The sequence below is a fragment of the Podarcis gaigeae genome, assembly GCF_964106915.1.
Source record: "Podarcis gaigeae genome assembly, chromosome: 10".
Taxonomy (NCBI): Eukaryota; Metazoa; Chordata; class Lepidosauria; order Squamata; family Lacertidae; genus Podarcis; species Podarcis gaigeae.
In genome coordinates, this window is record NC_139686.1 from 71,749,078 (window position 1) to 71,762,421 (window position 13,344).

The window sequence follows — 13,344 nt, forward strand, 5'->3', positions numbered from 1 at the left end:
CTCTCTCTCTCTCTCTCTCTCTCTCTCTCTCTCTCTGCTGTATTAATTCTTTTCAAGGCACCCCTCATTATCAGTCTTCACATGAAACTCATTGTATATTAAATCTACTAAGAAAAGGCAGTAAAAAGCAATTATACCTCTGCAATCACCACATTTTATTAACTGTCAATTACAGAGCAAACAGGTGGCCTATAAACCATTGTTAGTAAATTCTCCTTTCAAAAACCACTTACTCAACAATTTCCTACAGTAAATGCTACTTGAAGACATTTATTGAAGTGCAGAAAAAAATAAAAACAGGAAAGCTGAAATTCTAATGGGTAAAGCAGTACAATCCAACAGATTATCAGTCCCCAGGCTACAGTAACCTACTTTCTTCTTCTTTTGCTATCATTTACTGGTCTGTAAAGTGAAGATATGAAGATGTCTTAGACTACTAGAACAGCCTTTTTTGATCTGATGCCTTCCAGAGGTTTTGGACCACAGCTCCCATCAGCCTCAATCAGAATAGCCATGTGATGGTGAGGGGGGCTGATGGGAGATGTAAACCAAACATCTGGGGGAGGCGGCGCTAGGCTGGACAATGCTGGCTTGGACTGAGTCAGATCATTGGTCTATGTGAGGCCCTCCAGATGTTTGGGACTACAACTCCCATCATCCCTAGCTAACAGGACCAGTGGTAAGGCATGATGGGCATTGTAGTCCCAAACATCTGGAGAGCTGAGTTTGCCTTTGCCTGGTCTATGGAGCTAGGGAGGCTTTATCTACTCTGTCTGACAGCAGCTCTTAAAGGCTTGGGGCAGCAGGGTGTGTCATTTTAGGGGGGATACTTAATGTTGGCAAATTTCTTCAAAATATTTTTGCTAGAAATATATTTTGGGGTGTGAGGAATCCAAATTTGTTATTATTATTGTGACAAGAGAACATTTAACTTGATAAATCTACGTTTGATGAAGCATATAAATTGCTTTTGGAAAACCAAAGAATTTTACTGAAAATGTCAGTTAATGCTAAATCAAATAATAAAATAAATAAATAAATAAATTATTAATATATAATTTAATGGCAAGCACTTGGAAATCATTATTAATGATTTTTATGCAATTTTACACACACCTTACCAAGCAAAATTATATTAATTTAACCACAATATCTTTTGAATTCCCAAGTCACGTTACCATTTTTTAGCATGCTCATACTATGGATAATATGGATAGATATAAAATATAGATTATGAAATAATATGCAGTTGAAAATGTTGAAAATAGGACCCATTGAGGGGGTGGGGGAAAGTCTCTGGATTCAGAGAAATCTCTTTATATGGATATGTATTTCGGTATTGTTATAATTTTATATTTTTAAAATCAAAGAAAAATGATTTCAAAAAAAGAAAAATGAAAAAATGAGCATGCTCTACTGAGGCAGAGATCCTTTTCCTCACCTGGTTACCTAAGGTCCGTTTGAACTGGATAACAGACATTGTATCTGGACACTTTTACCTGCGAAGCAGAGGCCCTCCTTCTGTGTTCCTGTAGTCTTTTAAAAAGCTAGTGCTAAACATTTTCCCCACTTGGATATTACAGTCTCTATGCAAGATTATGACATATAAAAAGGAGCAAGGCAGTACATGTCTTGCATAGACTGTAATATCTAAGTGGAGAAAATGTTTAGGAACTCAGGGACTGGCCTATTTGTGGGACTTTCTCTTTTCAAATCATAGAGGTGGGGGGAGTTTTATCTCCTAGGCAGGCCCCACTACAGGTACCTTAGAATGGCAAAGTCTTCTTGTGTTTCCACCAGGACCTTCTCTATACAGTGGTATCTCTGGTTGCGAACGGGATCTGTTCCGGAGGCCCATTTGCAACATGAGCAGAACGCAACCCGCAGTGGCGCGTCTGCACACGCGCAGGTTGCAATTCGCAGCTTCGCGTGACATCATTTTGCGCGTCTGTGCAAGCGCGAGTGCCGAAGAGTGGTGAAACCCGGAAGTAACCCTTTCCGGTACTTTCCGGTTGCCGCGGGACGCAACCTGAAAAAACGTATCATGAAGCAAACGTAACATGAGGTATGGCTGTACTGACATTTTTTCCCGCCTCACCTTTCCTCCAAATGCAGCTCAAGGTGGCTAAGGCTGGAGTACTAACGGAGGGTAGTGATGAAAATGGAAGTCCATAGCCCATGGGTAGGCAACCTAAAGCCCAGGAACCGGATGTGGCCCAATCGCCTTCTCAATTCGGCCCGCGGACGGTCCAGGAATCAGCGTATTTTTACATGAGTAGAACATGTCCTTTTATTTATAATACATCTCTGGGGTATTTGTGGGGCCTGCCTGGTGTTTTTACATAAGTAGAATGTGTGCTTTTATTTAAAGTGCATCTCTGGGTTATCTGTGGGGCATAGGAATTCATTCATTTTTCCGTCCAAAATATAGTCCGCCCCCCCCACACAAGGTCTGAGGGACAATGGACTGGCCCCCTGCTGAAAAAGTTTGCTGACCCCTGCATAGACCTTGCAGCTCTTCAGAGTGTTTCCACTTAAATGGGGGATGGGGTGGGACTGTCTGTGGATAACCCTGGTGACTAGGACCTGCTCTGTCACCAAGACATCTCTTCCCCAAATTCCCAGAGAAACTTTGCAACAGTTTTTTAAAATGTGAATTGCTTTTAATAATATATAAATGTATAGCAAATGTATACACCACTAAATTAATAAAAAAACAAAGGGTGGGCAGCTCCCCTGAAGAATGAAGGGAAGGGCAAGATGGATGGTTTGCCCACCATAAAATTCACCGTTACGTTCATGGAAAGTGAAAGATCAAGAACAACAAGTCTTTGCATCTAGTCTCATTGGGTGGATAGCAGAGTTGTCGAATAATTTTTATTTTATTCTATTAGAAATATTCAACCAATGAGAACATATATATATATGTTTATGGAAATGAACAAGTCTTGGGGAGGCAGATAGCGGCTCCTATCTTGGAGATATCAGAGGCTGGTTTCTTTCCAGCCAAATCTTTAAAACATTCTCTCTCTCTTCAAGCCTGAATATAAATCTGCTGACACCAGTTGTATTTAGGGAGAAAGCAAAGGCTTTATTAAAAGCATTCTGATTTTCTATTGATTCCAGAAGATCCTTACTCTGCCTTTTTCTACTGCATTGCCATCCACATGTCCATTTCCTTTGTTTCAGGTTAAGTTATTATTTGCCTGAGTCAACAGTTGAACAGATACCTATTTCTTCCTCTTCCTTTCATCAGCTTTGCATAATTCAAATGTCTCTACTAAAAACACTTGTCAAAAGATACACATTTCCAACCTTCTAGCAGCAGAATACTTTATCCAAATCAAAACCTTATCTATTCAGAGGAAATTGAGCAATTTCTTTAGCTGGGATTCTCAGCATTTCTGGGAACTGTTTGATGAGATTTCTATGGAAATTGTAAGGGCCAAAACAATATTAATAACATTTCTGTGAAAGAACTGTTGAAATTTTGGACTTTTGTTGTGATGCCCCATATGTCCTGACCACTGGAGATTAATACAGGAGTCTGCAACTAATAACTTGCATTTATGAAACTGACATCATAATTATAACTACGTATGTTGGTCATTTCTTTTGTCAAGTGGCAAGGAGATTTTTTCAATGCCTTCTCTTCTCTCCCATTTCCAATCCAGTAAGGGTGTGTGGTAAAATTATCTATACCCATAGCTGTCAACATTTCCCTTTTTTAAAGGGAAATTCCCTTATTCCAAATAGGATTCCTTGCAAGAAAAGGGAAAGGTTGACAGCTATGTCTATACCACTTCATAGGACATCAAGGTGATACTAAGTGCTAAGCTTAGTAGCAGTGGGCAGGAATACATTTGTCTCTTAACATTATTAACTAGAGCCTTAACATCATACTGCACCACACATTCCTGTGTAGAATTTCAGTTTTTAAACCTAAATTTAAAAAACCAACAATGCTGTACTTCTGTGCAACGTTGTCAGTTAAAAATGAGGAGCAGCCTACATCTGTAAAGAGTTGAATCGGGTTGAATCGGTCACAGTCTGAGCATGTCGAATATACAGCTTGCCAGTAATTGCATAGGAAATTCCACTGGCTGGTTGTTTGCAAAAGAGACCCTTCATTGACAGTTAACAGATACCATTCTGAAGCAGGCTTGCTAAAATTCAATATTTACAGTATATGTTTTCAATAAACATTTGGAATGCAATTAGCCTTACAATAGGTTTTTCTGGTAGAATAGCTCCACAAATGCAATCTTGTACATTTATCTTTGACACTGAAATCCCAGGGCTCTCTTAATATTAATAAATTGCTAATGTTTACTTATTTGTCTCTTAATGTTATTAAATTGAGCTTATTCTCTAAACATGCAGGAATTAATAGATATTTATTATATTATGGCAAGCAGGGCACACTCACAAAATTACTAGAGAAAAAAGGCTGTTTCATCTGCAGCCCTCAGTCATGCAGAGTTTCTTCCTAAAGGAGTATTAAAACAAGGTAATTCTCTTAAATTTGATTGAAAGGAAACTTAGTCCCCAAATGCAAAGAACTTCACAAAATGTCATTAAGTTTGCGTACAAAGTATGCCTTTTAAAATAAGAATATAAAGAAGAGAGGTAGGAATAGTTTAAAATGTAGACAATTTTGATTCAAAATTCACGTTCCCTTGAATAGTTATGACCTGGTTTTGTTGGCTACTACTTGGCTATATTTCTGCAACCTTAGACTTGGTGTCTGCTATTATAACCAAAACGCAGAATTCACCTGAGTTCCCAAACTATAAAAAAGGTACTGGGGAGATAAATTGGGACTTCAAGATTATGTCAAGGAAAGCCAATCTCTTTGTTCCCTCCTCTACCTTTTGAAAGAAGAAGCTGTCAGCAATTCATGTCGGCAAGTTGCTGGAGATTCCATGCTTAGTGGAGTCTCTCACCCAGTCAGCCTCAGGGTAGCTGAAGTTCTCCATTGGCACATTTTCTGCAGGGCCGTCTTAAGCATATCCGGCGCTGTGGTGCAAAGATCCTTCCGGCACACACACACACACACACACACACACACACACACACACACACCCCGTTTCCCAGAGTTGGCAACCTTTTCCCAAGCCTCTGCGGGGATTGCTCTCCTCCCACAGAGGCTTGGAAAGGAAGCTGCACACCATATGGTTGACGGGGCGCAGCTAGCGGGCGTACAGGGAAAGGGGCCGTCTTAAGCATATCCGGCGCTGTGGTGCAAAGATCCTTCCGGCACACACACACACACACACACACACACACACACACACCCCGTTTCCCAGAGTTGGCAACCTTTTCCCAAGCCTCTGCGGGGATTGCTCTCCTCCCACAGAGGCTTGGAAAGGAAGCTGCACACCATATGGTTGACGGGGCGCAGCTAGCGGGCGTACAGGGAAAGGGGAGACTGCCGGCAAAGCCGCGCAGCTCCCCCACTTGCTTTGGTACCCCTGAGAAGCTGGCATCCTGGCGCAATGCATCACTAAGCCCAATGGAAAAGACGGCTCTGATTTTCTGGCTTCCTTGAAACTTGTGAAGCAACATGTCTTGCTAACAAAAGCAGTTACAGCTCTGATTTATGTGACTAGAGGGGAAGGGCCACAGCTCATTGGTAGATACTCTTCTGCTTTGCATGTGGAAGGTCTCTGGTTCAATCTCCAGCATCTCCCTGTAGGGCTGGCAGAGCCCCCTGCCTGAATCCCTGGACAGCCATTGCCAGTTAGTGAAGACAATACTTTTCTAGGTGGACCAGGAGTCTGACTTGGTCTAAGGCAGCTTCTAATGTCCCAGGCTGGTGGCCGCTGAATTAAATGCAAAAATTCATCAAGAACTTCATTCACAAGTCATTTAATTGAGACAGAGGATGGTTCTAATCATTAAGCTGTTAGACACCTGAAGAAATGGAAACCATTGAAAACTAAAGCATAGGTGTGGAAAATGAATTGTGAGGATTTCTTCCCCTCTTCATCAAATTACTTACAAAATATATACAGTGGTACCTCAGGTTAAGTACTTAATTCGTTCCGGAGGTCCATTCTTAACCTGAAACTGTTCTTAACCTGAAGCACCACTTTAGCTAATGGGGCCTCCTGCTGCCGCCAGTGCACGATTTTTGTTTTCATCCTGAAGCAAAGTTCTTAACCTGAGGTAATATTTCTGAGTTAGTGGAGTCTGTAACTTGAAGCGTATGTAACCCGAGGTACCACTGTACTCACAAGTAATTTAACTGAGGCAAAAGGTGGTTCTAATAACTAAGTATAAAAGATATTGGTCAGCTAAAAAAACTGAAGCCATTTAAAACTAAAGCATAGATATTTCAGTGTGGAAAATGAATTGTGAGGATTTTCTCTCTCCTCATCAGCTCACTTACAAATCCTCATCAAATCACATATTTATGCACACAAGAAAGTCAGTCCAAATGTCAGTCATTTTCCATATGTGAACTCAACCAGAAAGGTCAGTCTGATATACAAGTATCTCTTTACCCTCAGTATCTGACTATTTTCAATGAAACATTGGCACCCTGTTAAGGTATTTGGCCTCTCCTGTTTACATCTGGCAAATGATAAGAATACCTCTCTTCTTCAGGGGAAAACCCAGAAAATTAAACAAACTGATTAGAGACAGTGTGGCCAAAGCAAGCAGAGAAACAACGTATCTGTTGCTCTAAATAATAATAAAGACTCACTTTTAAAATACCGGGTCATGGAACTTAATAGACAGCAAAATGACCTCCAGAGAATGGGAGAGGTTTGCTGCAAGCAAGGTAACAAAAGTCAAGAAAACAAATAATAATCTGATTTGGAGAAAATAAAAGACAGGTTTTGGCAAGCAGGGTTGTGAACATTGGAGTAACACTTGCATTTTTTTGCAATTAATTCAAACTGAGGGTGCGTAGAAGTTTGACTTCTTTCAGCTAACCATGGTTATTACTAACCAGTTTGTTAGTCTAAAACAGCATGAGACCACAATCCCAAGGTGTTCTGCGAATTCACTCTTTGTATCTTCGCTGATTCTGATTTTACAGCAGTGGTCATAGGCATAAGACTATGGAAATGTTTACATGTTCAGTTTCTGGGTAAAATGTGGGATAAATTCTCACCCAGTTTTGAGAAGCTTTCCTGTTCAACTGCCTGGAGGTGACCCTATCACAAGAGAGTAGCTATTACATGTCTGTTCTTGTAAATAATCAATAGAAATCATTTTCACATTTTCACTGGTCATAGAGCAATTCCCCCCCCCCCCCCTAACATCTTATACACAGGGCAATGCAGAGTTACAGTCACTTCCTACAGAACCATTAAACTAAACACATTGAATAACTAAAGCTGAGGAGGGAAGCAAAATCATTTTTTAGTTCTTAAGCTTCTGAGACCCATTGCCAAAATAATTTCATATATCAGGATGGTTTTGAGTGCAGGAGATTAGTTGCAAAGTCTCAGCCCTGGCAGATGTTTTTGACTGTTCATTAGAACTGTCTCTTTTACACTTCTATTTTGTTTTTCTTTTTTCTTTTGAGGGGATATATTTAACAAAATCAAAATGTATATTTAATTTCTATATTACAAGTAGTTTCCCCTTGCATATATTAATAGAATGTTAAACAAAGGCTGTATATCAGCAAACAATTCCTTCCAACAATTTTTAAATGGGAAAAGGTGTGAAATCCAATGAGAATTTATAGGAATGCATTTGTAGAAATGCATACTTTAGAAAGCTGACACACTTTCCCTAGCATATTAGATTTACAACACATGCCAAATCATGGTTTATTATTTACACTCTAGGATTTTTGATGCACATTCTAGAATATCTATGCCTGATGTTTAGAATCATAAATGTATTTTATTTAGTGTAGCTGTTGCTTCAAATAGTTTCTTGTTGATATCATAATGACAAAAAACTTCAGAATTACTTTAAATTCTAACAGCAGATTGCTTGGTCTATTTGGGCTATCTGGTACCATGTTAATTAGAGCTGGGGATTGTTGCTAACAGAGAATTCTATAGAAAACTCATGCAAATAGCATAGATAAGTAATGATGATTTGGAAAGGTCAAAATTACAGACAGAGGTATGTGTTCATTTCATTTCAACCATGTTTTTCACATGCTCCTTGACAGCCCTTTATCTATATCTTTGTATTATTAAAATATTTGTGCATATTGTAGATCTATCATTTTATTCTATACATATTGGTGTGTATGGCGTTGTTTGGGGTGGCTTGGTACCTCTGGTGGCAGACACACGTGCTTCTTCGAGGGTAGTTTGTTGGGATTAATTGGGATTAAGGGATTTTCTCAGGACAGTGAAGCGTGTGGGTGCTCTGTCCTGTTGGTCTGGTGGTGGCGGCGACACTCACCCTTCTTCTGCTAGGAAATGCTCTGTGGTGAGGGGAATAAAAAATGGGGGGGAGGGTCAGTTGGGGGAAGTGAAGGATGTTGGAGGGTATGGGATGCTGGCAGCTTCTCCCTCCCTCTCACTTTTGAGACCTACCTGGTTCAAGCAAAATCTATCCAACTGACATTCGGCTTGGTGTGGTCTGTGCTCTGTTACTGTTACCTTCAGTTACAAAGTCAAAATCTCCAGTTTAAGAGGGCACAGTGTTTACTAGTTCCCTGCAAAGGAAACCAGTAAAATGGTCTAATTCTGTGCCAGAAGACATTCAGTTCCACATCCCTGTAAACAGTGTTCACTGTGGGGAAGAAAGCCTATTTTTCAACAGTGAGAGATGTCCATTTCTTTCATATTCAAATAATGAATCCTAATGATTAATGACTTTAGACAGCAAGGCACTAATCCTGAAACAGGAGAGTGTGGTGCAGTGGTTTGAGAACTGGACGAGGACTTGGGAGACCAGGGTTCAAATCCCTGCTCAGCCATGAAGTTCTCTGGGTGACCTTGGAGTCAGTGACAGCCGCACACAGCCTACTTCACAGGGTTGTTGTGAGGATAAAATGGGGGGGGGGGGACCACATATGCTACCTTGAGCTTATATCTATCTCATCTATATCTATCTATCTATCTATCTATCTATCTATCTATCTATCTATCTGTCTATCTATCATCTATCTATATCTATCTATCTATCATCTATCTATCATCTATCTATCTATCTATCTATCTATCTATCTATCTATCTATCATCTATCTATCTAATCTATATCTATCTATCTATCTATCTATCTATCTATCTAATCTATCTATCTATCTATCTATCTATCTATCTATCTATCATCTATCTATCTATCATCTATCTATCTATTATCTATCATCTATCTATCATTAATCTATCATCTATCTATCTATCATCTATCTATCTATCATCTATCTATCTATTATCTATCATCTATCTATCATTAATCTATCATCTATCTATCTATCATCTATCTATCTATCATCTATCTATCATCTATCTATCTATCTATCTATCTATCTATCTATCTATCTATCTATCATCTATCTATCTATCTATCTATCTATATCTATCATCTATCTATCATCTATCTCTCATCTATCTATCTATCTATCTATCTATCTATCATCTATCTATCTATCTATCATCTATCTATCATCTATCTATCTATCATCTACCTATCATCTATCTATCTATCTATCTATCTATCTATCTATCTATCTATCTATCATCTAATCTATATCTATCTATATCTATCTAATCTATATCTATCTATCTATCTATCTATCTATCTATCTATCTATCTATATCTATCTATCTATCTATCTATCATCTATTATCTATCATCTATCTATCATTAATCTATCATCTATCTATCTATCATCTATCTATCTATCATCTATCTATCATCTATCTATCATCTATCTATCTATCTATCATCTATCTATCATCTATCTATCTATCTATCTATCATCTATCTATCTATCTATCATCTATCTATCTATCTATCTATCTATCTATCTATCTATCTATCTATCTATATCTATATCTATCTATCTATATCTATCTATCATCTATCTATCATCTATCTATCTATCCTTATCCTGCTATTTCCCCCTTCCTCCTGACGTGAAAGCTAACTTAATCATCCCCCAATGTATACTGAATAGACCTGTGGTGCTTCTTTTTCTGAACTATTTCCAAACTTTTCACTGTAAGAACATTTCACACTGTTGCCATTCACGTCCGAAGCATCAAAACATGGAATTACTTATCAAAGCTTCTTTGGGGAAAATCTTCACTCTTCCAAAGCTAATTCAACCCTTCCTTCCTCTGCTTCAGTTGCTGCAATTTATTATTCCCAATCAGCTAAAACAATTCCTCTCTTAGTACCCGTGCGGCTAATAGCTATTAGTAGTTGGTAACTAGGTTGCTATTGACAAGTCACAATTTCTTTAGACTGCCTCTGCCCTGCCCTAGAATGGGCATCCACTTTTATCAGTGTTTACTTCTCTTCACCTGGTGCTGATGCCTAGGATTTCTGTAAGAAACTAAAAAATAAAAGAGCAGACTGGTCTTCCCACACATGTCCTACGTGAACACACTTACTGGGAGATCTAGACCATGCCCACCAGCCTCACCTCTGCCTTCACACATGCACAGGCTCTGTACATGTGAGAGGTACACTTGCAAAACAGGGATGCAGTCTCATGGACAGTTTGTATGCATGTGGGCACTTTTCAAAAGCAGTGAGAAACGAGCATAGGCAGGGCTAGCATGTAAACAACAACAACAACTTGTTCTCTCTATGCACAAGTAATATATGGCATATGGATAATGGCAGGAGACCTCAAAATGTATTCGGTACTGCATGCATCTCTTTCCAACAATAAATCATACACAGCAGATTTCTCAAGGGTATATTATGAATATCCCCACAATTACGAGATGGAAACATTAGATGAACACAGATCGGTTTGATTAAATTGCTAGAAGTATATTTCCTTCAGAATTCCAGTGACACTTTAAAGAGAAGTAGTCATTAGCAGAAAGAAATCACTTTATTTTAATTAAAGTAAAGCTTCGTAAACAATCCAAGCAATTGGAAAATGCATGAGCTCCAATGACAATAAATTTATAGGCTCAATTGCCAAGACTTTGCTTTTGCTCTTGTCTCCCTTACTGAACATTCATTTATAGGAAGGTCTTTTTATGTTCAGCTTTGACAAAATTAAAAATGTTCATATCCATTTAAATAAATGAGGCTTCCTCATCATGAAGTTAAAAACCACCGTATTTAATGGGAAATCAGTACATTAAGTTTGCAATTGTATTCCTTATCTGGGACCAATCTCCACTGAAGTCAATGGGACCTGCTTCTGAGTAAATAGGTACAGAATTGCACTGTTGATGTAGGTGGAAGGAATTTGTGAGACTACAGCTCCCATCATCCCTTACCAATGGCCTTGTTGGCAGGGGCTGATGGGAACTGGAGGCCAATAACACCTGAAGGCCACAGGCGTCCCACCTATGTTCTGTGGTTTAGCTCTGTGTCTACGGTCACATATTGAGCCTGACCAGAGATAATGGTGATCAACCAAAAGAAATCAAATCATCACCCAAGAGCAAATTGGTACATAAAAAGAATAAATCAGTAATGAAAAGAAAAAACATTCGGGAATATTAGTAGGTATTATGATGACCCAACTCCAGTGGGCAATTTATATTATATCTGGCGTGGCAGCCCTGTCAAATAAAAAATACCAAACTGAAGCTAGTGACTCTGGAGGTATTCAGATGCCTTCTAAAGTGAAGCAGACCTTCCCCAAAGTGGTTTGAAGTTCAATGGGCTCGTCCCAGCTTCTAGATTCATTTATAGCTTTTAAATCATTGGAACATCTGTGAAAACCACAAACCACTTAGAAGCCTATTCTGGCAATAAGCACTCTAAATGAATAAATAAAGCATACCTTTCAGAGCTCACACTATCAGCTTTCAGAGGCTTTATTCCCAACCCAATTCCATGCTGTCTTCATGGCTGACCACTCTGTCTCAACTGACTTGTTGGGAGATAATAACGGATCCTCTGAAAACGGAATCCCACCTGCCAGCAAGGATCCAGGGACCTATGGGCTGGACCTCCCCACACACATGTATTTGGAAGCACATCCCCACTGCCAAAGTCAACAAAAGCAGTAGATCTGTTTAGCTGCAGACAGCACCCCACCATTCCTGCCAAGGATCCAGTTGCCCCCAGATGGGGAAGGAAGTGGGGAAGGGCTGTTATGCAGCCATTTTTAGAAGTGCAGCTCCTAATCCCTAATCCTGTGGGTCAGTGCATCTGGCTGTAAACCAGAAGGTTGGTGGTTCAAGCCCACTCAGGGATGGCTGTGGACAGGAGTCCTGCATTGCAGGGGTTGGGCTAGAGGGCCCTTGCAGTCTCTTTCAACTCTATGATTCTATTATTCTCTTCCCAGGAAAGCAAATGTAAATTTCTTCATTGACTTGCATGTGAAAAATGGCTGGGGGAGGGTTCAGCCTTCACACAGCCATTCTTCAGGGGCATGCAAGCTTTATTTTCCCATTGACTTGCCTAGGAAGGAAGATGTCTGAAGCTTTGGGAAACTATGGCCAGGCTCTTGCTCAGATCTGCCTCAAAGCAAAGCTGGCCCAAAGCAGGCTGAAGTAAAGCAGCCCCCATCCAAAGCCATTTCCCCCCTGTGTCCAGCAGCAGCCCTAACATCCCCTTCACTGTGTCCAGAACAATGGCACAGAACTGGTGTGAGGCTCTTAATCGCTCTATCTAACCATTACCACGTGAACTGTTCAATTGCCATTCTTATTCATAACTCTTTCTCCATTTCCAGGAATCTTAGGTGCATTAGTTAGTCTAATTAAAAGGCAAGCCAACAAATGAAATCACCCTGCCCTCCCCGCGGTGCTCCATAAACCTGTATTTAAAAGAGTGCCAAATGATTTATCTCATCAGAAATCATCAGAGAGAACTATTAAGGAGGGACGTTCGTGCTTCTAGCTGAAGTCATCCGGAAAGCTGACAGCTGAAATAAAAATTATTCAGTGTGACAAATCATTGAGCAAGATCCAGCCACAGTTAACACTCTGATGCCCCATTGACTTCTAAGGGTTTAACTCTCTTCCACTAAAATCCAGTGGACTCTGAGGCCTTGTACAAATTAAAGTTCACTCCACTGCTGGTGTCTGAAGAGACACGGCATTAACTACAATCCATCTATATCAAGGGTCAACAAGGTTTACCTTGCCTGGGCCGGTTCACTCCAGCAGAGATCCCTCCGTGTGCGATTTCCGGCGCCTGTGCAGACGCAATTTCCGGCACAATTCTGGTGCCTGCGCAGATGCAATTTCTGGCATCTGCGTCTGCACAGA

General features: G+C 39.9%; 1 long non-coding RNA gene across 1 annotated transcript in view; it reads right to left on the minus strand.

Moving 5' to 3' along the window:
* The window catches only part of LOC310826685, a 34,176-nt gene extending 22,113 nt beyond the window's left edge, over window positions 1–12,063 (minus strand). The window contains exon 1 of the long non-coding RNA XR_014555928.1: window positions 11,910–12,063. This is a non-coding gene — a long non-coding RNA (uncharacterized lncRNA). The remainder of the gene's footprint in view (window positions 1–11,909) is intronic.
* Window positions 12,064–13,344: the final 1,281 nt, after the last annotated feature.